We start from the raw sequence: 13,338 nt of genomic DNA, 5'->3' as shown, positions 1-13,338 counted from the left end.
GGACTTTTGAATGTTCAACAGTGTTAGCAACTCTTTGATCAGCTTGCTCTCAAAATCCCGTCCCTGGTCAGAGTGCATCCTGCTGGGCAGACCATAATGCACAAAATATTTCTCCCACAGTACTTTAGCCACTGTGGTAGCCTTCTGGTCCTTCGTGGGGAAGGCTTGAGCGTATCGAGTGTAGTGATCTGTCACTACTAGCACATTTCCTATACCCTTTGAATCTGGCTCTATGCACAAAAAGTCCATACAAACTAAATCCATAGGCCCAGCACTTTTGAGATGGCCCATTGGAGCAGCACGGGTGGGAAGGGTCTTCCTATGAATGCACCGTAGACATTTTCTGCAGTGTTGTTCAATTGACTCCCGCATTCTAGGCCAGAAGAACCGGTCTCGCACTAAACCCAAGGTCTTATCCACCCCCAAATGTCCATGATCATCATGTAGTGATCTTAAAACGAGGCCTTGCATACGCCGAGGTAGAAATAGTTGTTGACGGTCAGGATGATTGTGGAATTGAACAACCCTATAGAGTAGGCCGTTATTCATCTCAAACTTATCCCATTCTCTCATGAGAAGACTCACATCCTCGCGAGGAGCCCGTTTCACCAGTGAAGAGTCATTTTTGTGTAGGGCCTCTCGGACAGCCTTAGCCGCAGGATCATGTGTCTGTGCTAGTACCAGTTCCTTCACCGTGAAGATAACGTCTTGTGTTAGACCCATGCCATCGGGGTGGCAGTAAGCTTCTGGAAGGGCTTGAGGTCGACACCCTAAAGAATCCACTACTCGTAGCTCGGAGAATGCCACTCGGTCGTTTACAATAGCAGCAGTGGAACACATAGCTCTCATTCCTGGTCCTGGAATTTCTTCCCAAGGGCCATCGTCGGCGGTCTCGCCCAGTCCCGATCTCCTAGATAGAGCATCGGCTCCTATATTGAGAGGTCCAGGCTTATATTTCATAGAAAACTGGTAATTGGCAAGGGTGGCCAACCATCTGTGACCGGTCGCATCTAACTTGGCCGTGGTTTGTACATAGGTCAGCGGATTGTTGTCTGTTCGGACCTCGAAGGTGACGCCATATAGGTAATCATGTAGTTTGTCAGATATGGCCCATTTGAGGGCGAGGAACTCCAATTTGTGAACTGGATAATTCTTTTCACTGGGAGTCAAACTTCTACTTGCATATGCCACAGGACGAAGCCCAGTGGGGTACTTCTGGTGTAGCACAGCTCCCAATCCGTTGAGGCTGGCATCCACGTGCAGAATGTACGGCTTCTCCGGATCAGCATAGGCTAGGACGGGAGCCTCTGTTAAACTATTCTTCAGCCTCTTAAATGCTTCTTCACAAGCGGGCGTCCACCGATCCCCAAAGGGGGTCCTTGGGGTGGTCCTCTTCTGCTTGGGTTCCTCTGGATAGACCTTCAGCAGATCGTTCAGCACAGCTGCCTTCTTGGAGTATCCGTCCACGAATCTTCTATAGTATCCACAGAACCCGAGAAATGACCTCAGCTGCATCACATTCTCTGGTCTTGGCCAATTCACCACCGCCTCCACCTTGGCCGGGTCGGTGGCCACTCCGTCTGCGGACACGATATGACCCACATAAGTGACCGATGTTCGACAGAAGCGGCACTTATCCAAGGAGAGCTTCAGGCCTTCTTTCCCTAAGCGATCCAACACTTTCATCAGCCTAGTCTCGTGTTCTTCAAGTGTGGTTCCGAACACAATTATGTCGTCTAGGCAGACCAGACACTCACGCGGACACATATCTCCAATTGTCTTTTCCATAAGCCGTTGGAAAGTGGCTGGAGCGCCACAGATACCTTGGGGCATCCGAGTGAACTGATAAAATCCCAGAGGACAGACGAACGCCGTCTTCTCTTGATCAGTGGGGCTCATCGGAACCTGGTAATACCCAGATCGAAGGTCCAACACGCTAAACCACTGGCTTCCGGACAGTGCGCTGAGGATCTCCTCTATTCGGGGTAGCGTGTATTGGTCAGGCACAGTACGTCTGTTCAATGTTCTGTAGTCCACGCACAATCGAACAGACCCATTCTTCTTTCGTACCACCACAATCGGTGAGGCATAGGGACTCCGAGATCCGGTCACTATACCGGCCGTTTCCATCTCATTCAGGACACCACGCACATCCTCCACATCTCTGGGAGCTAAGCGGCGCGACCTTTCTCTAAATGGCGTGTCATCATTCAGACGAATCGTGTGCTGCTTCTGCTGCATCCCACGTCCATCTCACTAGTAGAGAACACATCTCGTCTCTCTCTCAACTGAGCACGTAGCTTCTCTTTCCATGCTTCCTCCAGGGGAGACTCTCCAAAGTCGAATTGTAGTGCCTCGGCCTCTTCTCCCACACGGGCAGTGTGAACGGTCACTGGGTCGTCTACAGGATCCACAGGATAAATTCTACCCAACCTTTGTCCTACTTCCAGCGGCACGGTATGGAGAGACATGTTCTGGATAGACACGGTAATCTTCCTGGGGACAGTAGATGGCCAATCTCGTACTTCAGGTATCATTCGGTATCCCCACTGACTCTCAGACTCGGGGAGGGTCTCCAGCGAGAAGTATCGGTCGTGTTCGTGCCGACTGGGGTACTCGATCAGTGCTGTCACTTGCCTCACTCCCCCTGGTGGAATCTGCAATAACCCTCGCTCTTGATTAAAGATTTCACCATACTCTTCTTCATACGCCACCCTATAGCATTCTTCCCGCAGGCCAGGGGCTATATTCAGGGATGACAACGGTAGCTCGCCGGCTTCTTGTAGGAATGAGCGAATCACCGACCTCACAATATCTGCATTCGTGCCTAGTATGATGGGGGCACTGGGATGTTCTCGAGCCTCCGGACAGACCAAAGCTTCCACCAGCATGGGATGCGACTTGTTAGTGTTCAACTGCAAGATATCCAGCTTGACCGCCACTATTCCGTCTATGGGATAATCATCTTTACTCAGTCCCCATAACTTCATCTTTTCGGCTGACTGCAAGGGAAGATGACTGAGGTGCTGGTCGTAGAATGGACGGTAGATGATGGTCACTTGTGATCCAGTGTCCAGAAGTGCTGAAGAGTATATCCCCTCCACGACGACTCTTATTACAGCGGTGGGCCCTACTCGGCAGTAAGCATCGGCCGGGGGCGTCTCCTCCGTGGAAGGCCTCCCCGACTCCTCGGCAACATCCTCGGGTACGGTTGATAGGGACGAGATTGCCTTCCGCACGGTCACGGTGTAGGTCTGGGCCTTAGTGGGGTGCGAACAGTTCCTTGCAACATGGCCCTGCTCGCCACAGTTGAAGCAACGGAAGTCTGGGCGGGGACCCGGACCGTCAAGTGACCTGGGAGCGGACCTAGGCACCTCCGGGGTGGCCGTATCCTTACCACTCTTGCTTCCCTTTGCTTTGGGCACCGTTGCTTCCTTGGTCTCATCCTTGCGAGTGTCTTTGGCCTTCTTGGGCGTATGCAACCTAGTATAGGCCTCATGGCCCTTCACCTCATCCAGTAGGTCTTCTAGAGTAGGGGGGTCCCCCTTCTGTAGCGTGCATCTGATCATTACCACGATATGGTGCGTGGGTATGGCTCCCCGCAGGAATTGAGTGCGCCTATACTCATTTACTTCTGAGGCCTTGATGACTTGGCGGGAACGTAGCTCCCACAAGAGCAATTGGATCCGTTGTATGAACTCGGATAGGTCTTCCCCCTCTTTCTGGCGGAGATTGTAATACTTAGTCCATAACTCACTCACATCATCTTCCTTACCATATGCCCGGGTAAGCGACTCCATCATCTGATGTGCGATAACCTCAGTATGCTGATCTTTATACATCTTGATGGTAGTGGACGCAGGCGGGCGCAGGCACTCCATGATTCGTTGTCTTTTCACCTCATCAGGACAGGTCCACTCTTCCAGTACCTGTGAAGCATATTCCTTCCAAACATCAAAAGCCTCTTCACCAGTGGGAGTAGGGTTTACCCCTGAAAAGAGCTTTAACTTGCGGTATGGCTGAGGGGAAGGGGATTCGTGCTTGGGCCCACCCAGTTGTTGGATGGCCTGGGCTAGTAATTGGATTTCTCCCATTCTACTGGGGCTGGAGCTCCGTCTGCTTGAGCGACAATTAGCACAGGATAATACACTGGCCTCATCCCCGCATATACTTTCTGGTGGGGACAGGGACATGCGCATACTAGTCTCTAGCAGGTCTGTACTGGGGCTAGAGGGTTCGGGTTTTATCGGCATTTCAGGATATATAACAGGACAGAGATGGGGGAGTGTACCTGAGACAGGTACAAAAGGTCCCTTATATTGGCGCACAGCAGACCCTTATAATATACTATGGTCAGGGGTGAATGAAATGTACAAAGCACAAGATAAAATAAAAAAAGTTTATTAAATATTTTACAATGTTGTGTGGTGTAATTCACTTAGATAAAAATAGACTGGATAAGTCTATACTACTACTGGGTATCCCTAGTCGGTGCCAGTGTGGGATAGTGATCTCATGCCAAATGGCTCAAAATAGGAAGTGTTTGAGGCAGTGTGTGAAAGATCAATGCATACAAATGTTTACTGATACTCAGCCAAATCTTAATAGTGTGTGTAGCAAGTCTAGGTTGTATGGTAGCTGCCTGCACTGATGTAATGTGCTGATATGAAAAGGCTAAAGTCCAAAACTAAACAGAAGAATTGGCATTGAAAAACGGGACAGGTTTTTTCCTATTGATTTGGCATTGAAAACGGGACAGGTTTTTTCCTATTGTAATTGTAGAGTCACCCTGTATATCAGATGGAAGGTCCAGCTGGTGTATGTATCATGATTCTATTAGCTCAAATCACCATATAGAGATGTGGTCTTATACAGGTATATGTGCAAAGGACTTCCGGACTTCCGGAAGAAGTCGCAAGCAGCGACTAAACATGCTGCATGTCGGGTCTTTGCCGACACACCACTACTTTTGTATTACCTAACAGTACTGCTGAAATGTTTAGTGCTTCTCATGGCATCTTCACTTGATATCTAGATCGTGCACTCCTTGATACACCCACTTAAAGAGGTGTCCAGCACTGCTACAACTTTGACAGTGCTCCCTGTGCTCACCCACAAACAAACTATATATAACATATGCAAGCTGGCAGTGATTCCCTCAGTTACAAAGGGTTAGAACTGTAGCTGAGACAGGGTGCACATATACCTGTATAAGACCACATCTCTATATGGTGATTTGAGCTAATAGAATCATGATACATACACCAGCTGGACCTTCCATCTGATATACAGGGTGACTCTACAATTACAATAGGAAAAAACCTGTCCCGTTTTTCAATGCCAAATCAATAGGAAAAAACCTGTCCCGTTTTTCAATGCCAATTCTTCTGTTTAGTTTTGGACTTTAGCCTTTTCATATCAGCACATTACATCAGTGCAGGCAGCTACCATACAACCTAGACTTGCTACACACACTATTAAGATTTGGCTGAGTATCAGTAAACATTTGTATGCATTGATCTTTCACACACTGCCTCAAACACTTCCTATTTTGAGCCATTTGGCATGAGATCACTATCCCACACTGGCACCGACTAGGGATACCCAGTAGTAGTATAGACTTATCCAGTCTATTTTTATCTAAGTGAATTACACCACACAACATTGTAAAATATTTAATAAACTTTTTTTATTTTATCTTGTGCTTTGTACATTTCATTCACCCCTGACCATAGTATATTATAAGGGTCTGCTGTGCGCCAATATAAGGGACCTTTTGTACCTGTCTCAGGTACACTCCCCCATCTCTATCACAACACTCCCTTGGCAGCACGCTACTCCATCTAGGGGTTTGAGCGAGGTCTCTTTCCATAGTATATAACAGGACACCCTGAGCGGAGGGCCCCGTGGAAACGCAAATTGGATGGGCCTTGCTGTGGCGACAATTCTCATCCCCCAGTGATTAATACGGTGCACCATGACCCGTCTGGGTCGGAGCGGCGACCCAAGATTCTGGCATCTTCTAAGCCTGGGTACTGCATTAGGATTAAACATAGTTCATAGGATGAGGCATTGGCGGGAACTTGTCCTACAGCAAGGGTTTGTGAGGGCGGGACTTGCCTTTTTACCGCCCACGTGTACTCCTCTTGGCGGGAAGGTAACGTGTAACCTAACAACATTTTTACTGAGTTCGGAGACCCCAGGTCTGAATCTCAGCAGCGCCTCCAAATGTAACGGGTGTTCCCTATGAATACCGCCGCTACTACTTGCTGTGCAACCTGTGTGGCTCTCAGGAGCCTAAGCCTCCGCTTGGGGAACCTGGGGTACATACATATCATACATCTCTAGGTGCAACGCCTCCACCTGGGAGGGATCCCAACGGAGTGGGAGGAGGCCCTCACAGGAAACAACCACACAACGCTACCGAATATAAAACAGGACTGGCTTTACTGCATGGAAACACACATATCACGTAATAACATCATAACATCATAACAGCATAACCTCATCATGCGCCACGGCGGGCGCTAACCACATTGGGTGTCACGGTGGACACTAACCACACTAGGCGTCACGGCGGACGCTACCACCTCTGGGCGTCACGGCGGACGCTATCACCTCTAGGCGTCACGGCGGACGCTAACCACCCACAATGTGACCCCACCCTGTGTCCAGTAACCCCCACCCAAATGTCTCGTGCTCCCGAAGTCAAATACCACTGTACATGTGTATGTGTGACTGCGCAGCCACTATGTTTGGTGATAGAGAAAAAATGCTCCCGAGGTTCACAGCACCTTCACTCAGCCAACGTATGATGTAAAAAACTTTATTAGTAACCAGCACAGTACAGCATGATCACTCTATGTTTGGTGATAGGCCTGGTTGGTGCACGTGAGTTGCAGGTTACCTGCCCGGGCTCCAGCCACGGGTACCGCGATATAAATCCGCACGATCCGACGTGGTCCTCCACACGCGTGGGTTGAAAGTCCAGCGCGAACAATGTCACTCCTTGTCGCAGGGTCTTTGGTGGTGTCCTGAGCCCAGAACCCACCTCACCGGGCCGCATGGCTTCAACACTGTGTCCCTGTCTATTCAACCAATAATGGGGCAGTGTCCCTATCTAGGGCCTGTCCCTAAGCTCCACAAGCTACTAGATGGCTCAGGACCTAACTGGGACCTTGGGGGCTGCTGGCCTAATGCAGAGGGTCACTGACCCCTGCATCCACCTCTTACCCCTATCTGGTCCGGATCCTGACTGCCTGCGTGGCTGCAAAACCCTGCGAAATGTAGCAATCTCTTCCCAGGCAAATCCCTCAGCCCTATTGGCTCCCTGGCGTCAGGTGTCTCTGCCCCTATGCACCCTGGGGGCTGGCATGCTCATCTCGCGCATGCGCGAGCTATCTGGTCCTCCTGCGCTGGGTTCGGGCACTGCGCATGCGCAACAGCCCTAACATGGCGGCGCCCTGCTTCCCGAGCCGCCGGGCCGGTAGCAACGCGATCGCGGCCTTAGCGACGGCCCGATCGCGTCCCCGGCAACCGGCCTGCTCACCGCTCGCGTCCCTAGGTACCAGGGATCTCTCCTTCGCGCGCCGGCCCCCCCTCACTCCCTCGCACACAGCGTCTGCCGAAAGGGAGGAGGGGGTCAGCCATGACAGGGGGGACCTGGCTACACATATATATATATATATATATATATATATATATATATATATATATATATTGCTGTGGAGGGTTTTTGTCACTTTTTTTACTCACCATAACTTAACTCAGTATATATATATACTGTATATATATATAGTGCTATTTTTTATTTTTTATTTAAGAGCTTGCTGGGTATATGTGTTTGCACACCCTATTACTTGCACTTGTAGTTAAAGTTTATATGGGAGAACTGCCTGCGGATTTAGGTGAGAGTGGATAGTGCTATATTTGTCTTCATGGGAAATGTTCTCCTGTTGCTTTGCCCTTCATTCATCAATAGAATTATTTACACAATGACTCATAAAAATAACAGCAGGAAAAGTACATTAACTGACACTCTTTGTTCCGCTCGTATTTAAAAGAAAGCTCTATTGCTAAACTCCAAAGCAACTAAAGTTAAACAAATACCTGTAAATAAAACTTTACATTGCTCTCAGTATATGTCTGCAGATATGAAGACAAAGCTATCGTTTTTGTAAATATCACAAGAGTATCATAAGTGCTCTACATTTTCATATAAATCCCTGCCCCACAGGGCTTACTGTTTACATGTTTTTATGCCACCCCTTGTCCAATGTAAGAATGAGCTGACACTGAGGAGCTCATTCTAGTAGCTTCGATTAAAATCACTGCCAAATCAAACGGTTTAGCATGACCCTACCTTACGGTCTGACATTTCAGTTATCACGGTATTCAGAAACAATCAGAAAGAGTTACCGCAAGTCACAAACCGTGAGGTAGGGAAATGCCAATATTGCTCGGGATAGATGTGATCTTATCTCGGCTTTTTTCTAAGTCCTACTGCTGCTATCTTCCTGCAGTCTGTAAGAACTGAACAGAGAGAGCTGCCTCTCCCTGCACAGCTCTTACAGGCGATCGCACTGTCATTTATTTCAATTTTAATAACAGAGTATTGTAGCAGGGGGTCTCCGGAGCAGAACCACATTAATATCAGGTCCAGGAAACAACTTCTTGCTGAGTTACAGGGCTTGGTATGGGGTGCCGGTATCTCTTGTGTGTTTAAATCTCTCAGTCATGTGACGTGGGAAATGTAAACAATTCAGGGAGATACCGGGGCCGGTAACTCGGGAAGCAGGGGTCCCCGAGGTTGAAATTAATGTGGTTCAGCGACAGAGAACTCCTGCTACAATACTCTGTGATTAAAATAAAAACAGCTTAATTAACTTAGCGGCTAGCCGCTAAGGCAATGAAGGTGTTAAACCCAAGTATTAGGTTTCTTGGGGGTAGAGGGGGTGGGTGAAAAGGGTAGTTGCCCCAGGGTGGGTGTATAGGCCTGCTATAGGTGGGAGTATAGGTTGCTGGAGGAGTTAACAATTTCACTACCATAGCAATGGTAACCACTAAGGTAATGAAGGGGTTAACCCCTCCCACTACCAACCCGAGAGGCCTAACACCCCCCCCCTCCTCCCAGGGCAGCTACCCCCTTCACCCACCCCTTATACCCTCAAGAAACATTAAAATACAGCAACCCTTCTACCCACCCCCTCACCCCCAACTACTCTTTCTCCATCCTTCTCTCCCCCTCCCTCCCACCTTCTCTCCATCCCTCTCCCCCTTCTCTCCATGTTTCTCTCCACCCCTTCTCTCTCCCCTTCTATCCATCATTGTATGTAAATATACATAAGTATACTATGTATACTTATAGAAAGTAAATACATAGAACCTGCACGCCTCCCTTTATGAAGTATGTAGCTGGTAAACAGATTAGCCGTACATTTATTGAAAACTAATACACAATTCCAGGGCTCTTCCCAAATTGGCTTGTCATTTTACTATTGAAATTTCTAAATTTTGAGCCCAAGTCTAAAAACATATTAAACTTCGGTTAAAAATGTAGAAATATTTGGCTAAAACTGTCAAGCCAAAATATAATAAACCATCATCGGCCGGTGTAAAACTTCCTTTCGGTAATCTAACTGTAGCCCTCTCCCCCTTCTGGGAAATGGTTTTGCTCCTCGTTTATTCTGTGGCTGCGGTTTAATTTCTGTGGTAAACAGGAAGCAGGAGATCTCCGCGATGGTGTGGGGAGGACATCAGGACAGGCTCACGGTGTTTCTCTAGGTGTCAGCGCCTTCAGTCCATGAGGATCCTGAGGTTTCAGGATGCACCCCATGGACACTTCTACTGTGATCTTTTGCCATGCTTCAAATATTATGCCAGGTGTTGGTATGACTAAGGTGTATTGAACAGCAGGATACATACACTGAATCACATATCCTTAGTACTCGATCCCCTATTGGACTAGCCCTCAGCACACTCCTCTAGCAGGAGAACTCTCTTCAGTGTTTGCACACTCTGAAGTCTATCCCAGAACCACACAACCCCTTACTCAACTCTACTGTATAGAAGACCCCCTCCTTCCCTGGGGAGTGGCTTGTAAGCCGACATATTCACTGTCATAGACCCCCCCCCCCCCCTACAAACACAGGCTAGTCCTGAACTTTATTACACGTAACGGAGTGTCTAGTGCCCAGCTGCTCCAGATTTTGGACGAGAGTACACACAGCTGCTGTTAATGGATCTACTACACCACCAATGATGACATCACTCCTCCCCTTTATCAACTGCTTCATCCAGTCCCAGTCAGCAGTTACCCTTGCAGCAGGAGCGGAGTAGTGCTGGAGATTACGTGTGACTTATACCCTGTGGTTTGATTCTGCATTTGTTATTCTCTCTAGTACTATATCAGATTCTAGCATTTATTGCCTTAAGTTTTTTCATGTGCTTAGGTTGTTAGGGGTACTGTCTTGTGGTATTGGGGCAAGGGAAATACCTCAGTGTCCCCTTGGAGACTTGAGGGAACGGGCCTGAGGAAGATGTTTGTTCCCGAAACGTTGCCCCCCTGTTTATCCCCATTTTTTGCCCCCCCCTGTGTTTTTCCCTACTGTTGCTTTTTCATTCACTATCACCCTGTGTTTTGTACTACCTATGTTTGCATCGTATATTTTAGATTATCGTGTATGGGTCACATCACTCCGTGTATTTAACTTGTGTAGATATTAAATACTTTTTTGATTTGGCATTTACCTTCTTCTTAGATTTATTCCATCAGTCAGTGAGTGCTGGAACTATTATTACTGCTTTGTAATTATTTAGGATGAATTGGGTCCTCCTTTTTGTTCCTTGAGTTTGCACCCTGCAATCTGCGTTTGTTTAGCAATATACTGTTTGAGTGCTGTCTATCATTAGTCTTTTTCTAAACACTTTTAACATGTCACACAGTACAATTGGACCGTCAATAATAATGAGCAGGGACAGGTTTGTGCACCATGTTCCCCTCACTGTCATATACGGTCACGGAATAACATTGCTTGCAGGCATCCTCAGTACCATACTCTACCCTATCAAGGTGTATGTTTTGGCCTATGTGCCAGGTTTTGCTTAGGAAAGCAAATCTCTCCTCCCTGTGACGGGCACCCCCCATGCATTGCATTACATGATCCATAATGGCTGCACGCACCCACTCTCTCCTACGCATCTCTGCCTGGCGCATTAAATCCTCTGGATGGTAAGGGTAGGCTTATCCTTCCGCTCTAAACTTTTGGACCAGCACCCTATTGGCGCAACTACATTTGGTCAAACTATGCCCGTAGGCCTGACCTGGTAGAACCCAGTATATGGGTCCTTCCACAGAGGCTCACTAGTTGAGGCCTCTCCCTTTTGGTCCGGAGAAAAGGCTTCCTCCATTTTAGCACAACGCGCGCGCACTATCTCTGCTTGTTGCTCCACAGAGAAATAACCATCTTCCCACTAATGGTCAATATGGGATCCCTGTTCTAACAAAAACCAGGTGCGTTTTAAGTGGGGCATGTATCCCCTAAATTGTGGATCCCACCATGGCAATTCGTCTGCTCCGTCAGTCACCTTAGTCACAAAAGCTACGTTTTTTGCTGCGGGAATGGCTACAGTCAGAACAGGCATCCCTAATGATTGCCTGAATCTATTGATGTAGCTCACGTGTGTGTAAGTATTACAGAAGGGAAGTTGTGAGTGCGGTTATAAACTGAGGGAAGTTTAAACGTTGTTTTGTAAAAACGGCCATGATTAGCTTTGTTGCTTTCAGGCAATCATTAGGGAAGCAACAAAGCTAATCACGGCCGTTTTAATCCTATATTTGAGCGACAAATGGATATCTGTCCCTTGGTACGTGCTAAACCTAACGTGTCTAGTGCCAGTACATGCCCCTCTGTGACACGATTACAGATTTGTAACTCTTAGTAGGTACAGTAGACGACATCACATGATATTCTCATTTTTAATAATGACACTCTTTGGTTGGATCCTGTTTATAAAGTTGTCAAAGGGGCCATATTTTACTCCAATCTCTGGGAAAACATATTTTCTTATCTTTAGATTGTATCAGTTCTACAACTAGGCCTGGCCAAGGGGTTAGCATGCCATAAACCATTCCTTTGGTTTTTTTTTTTTTTTAAATCAGACTGCACCCACATTAACCCCTGAAGCACCAGATTGAGTAAAATACCTAATATCTCATGATATTATCATGACAGGGTACATTCTATATACTCTGAATCAGCGGTTACAGGATAAACACCTCAACTTCAATGAGGATTTACATCCAAAAGTGGTCTCTACTGCCGCTTTGGAGTATATAGAATTAACCCCTTAGTGTGTTAAACATTGTTTCTCCTAGTCTCCTTCTGCACTGTGTAGATTGTGAGTTCTCTGGTTGAAAGAGTTTGCTTACTTATATCTGTAGCACTTGTACTGATACAATCTAGCCTTTTAATGTTATGTTCAAGAAAAAATGTAATTTAAGATTTATATAAACTCACTGGGATCTTGGAAAATATATTGTATTTACTAACACATTGGATTAAGATATAATTACAGCACATACAGTGTATGCCCATGCTGTCCTGTTATGTACAATATTGTGAATACATTTAAAGCTATTCCCCATTGTATTAATAATGTATATACACCTTAGATTGTAAGATCCCCAGGGTAGGGACTCCATTACCTATGATGTGCTTTTATATTTCTTGCACTTATTGTATTATATATTGTATCATACAGTAATTCCCTGACAACTATTGTTTGTTTTGTATCACGCTACATACATTTTAAACGCTTAATATATATTTTTTTTAAAATACAAATAAAATTATACCTACATGCCTTATCCCAATTTTTTCAATAAATAGCTCTTTGAAACTCTTCCGTATGAAAAATGCTGGCTACTCACAGAAATCTCAGTGTGTTAAATTCACCTGTAATGATAATGCCAGAAGGTATTCAGTATTTGAATAAATCTGGCACACCAGAGGTTAATTTGAGTTACCAGTTACAGCTTAATCATACATGTATTATTTTTATGGCAGATAAATTCACTGAACATGCAACCTAGTTGTATCTATTATGCAGAAATTAGGTTGTCTGGAGTCGAAACCTGATTTTAGGAAATTGTGAAGTCACAAATCTCTCTGACAGTCGAAATAATCAATTGAAAGGTTTTTTTCAATATAACTTTAAAGACATTCTCTGGTGGTCTAGGAATACCACAGGGTGTGACCAGGGAGATAGTCCACAGAATGCTTTTGAAGAGAGTAATTACATTTTCAGACAAATTTCACTACAAGAGTTTTTGTGTGC

Source organism: Ascaphus truei, chromosome 9 (genome assembly GCF_040206685.1).
Source record: "Ascaphus truei isolate aAscTru1 chromosome 9, aAscTru1.hap1, whole genome shotgun sequence".
In the NCBI taxonomy this organism is placed as follows: Eukaryota; Metazoa; Chordata; class Amphibia; order Anura; family Ascaphidae; genus Ascaphus; species Ascaphus truei.
This window is presented reverse-complemented; position numbering follows the sequence as displayed.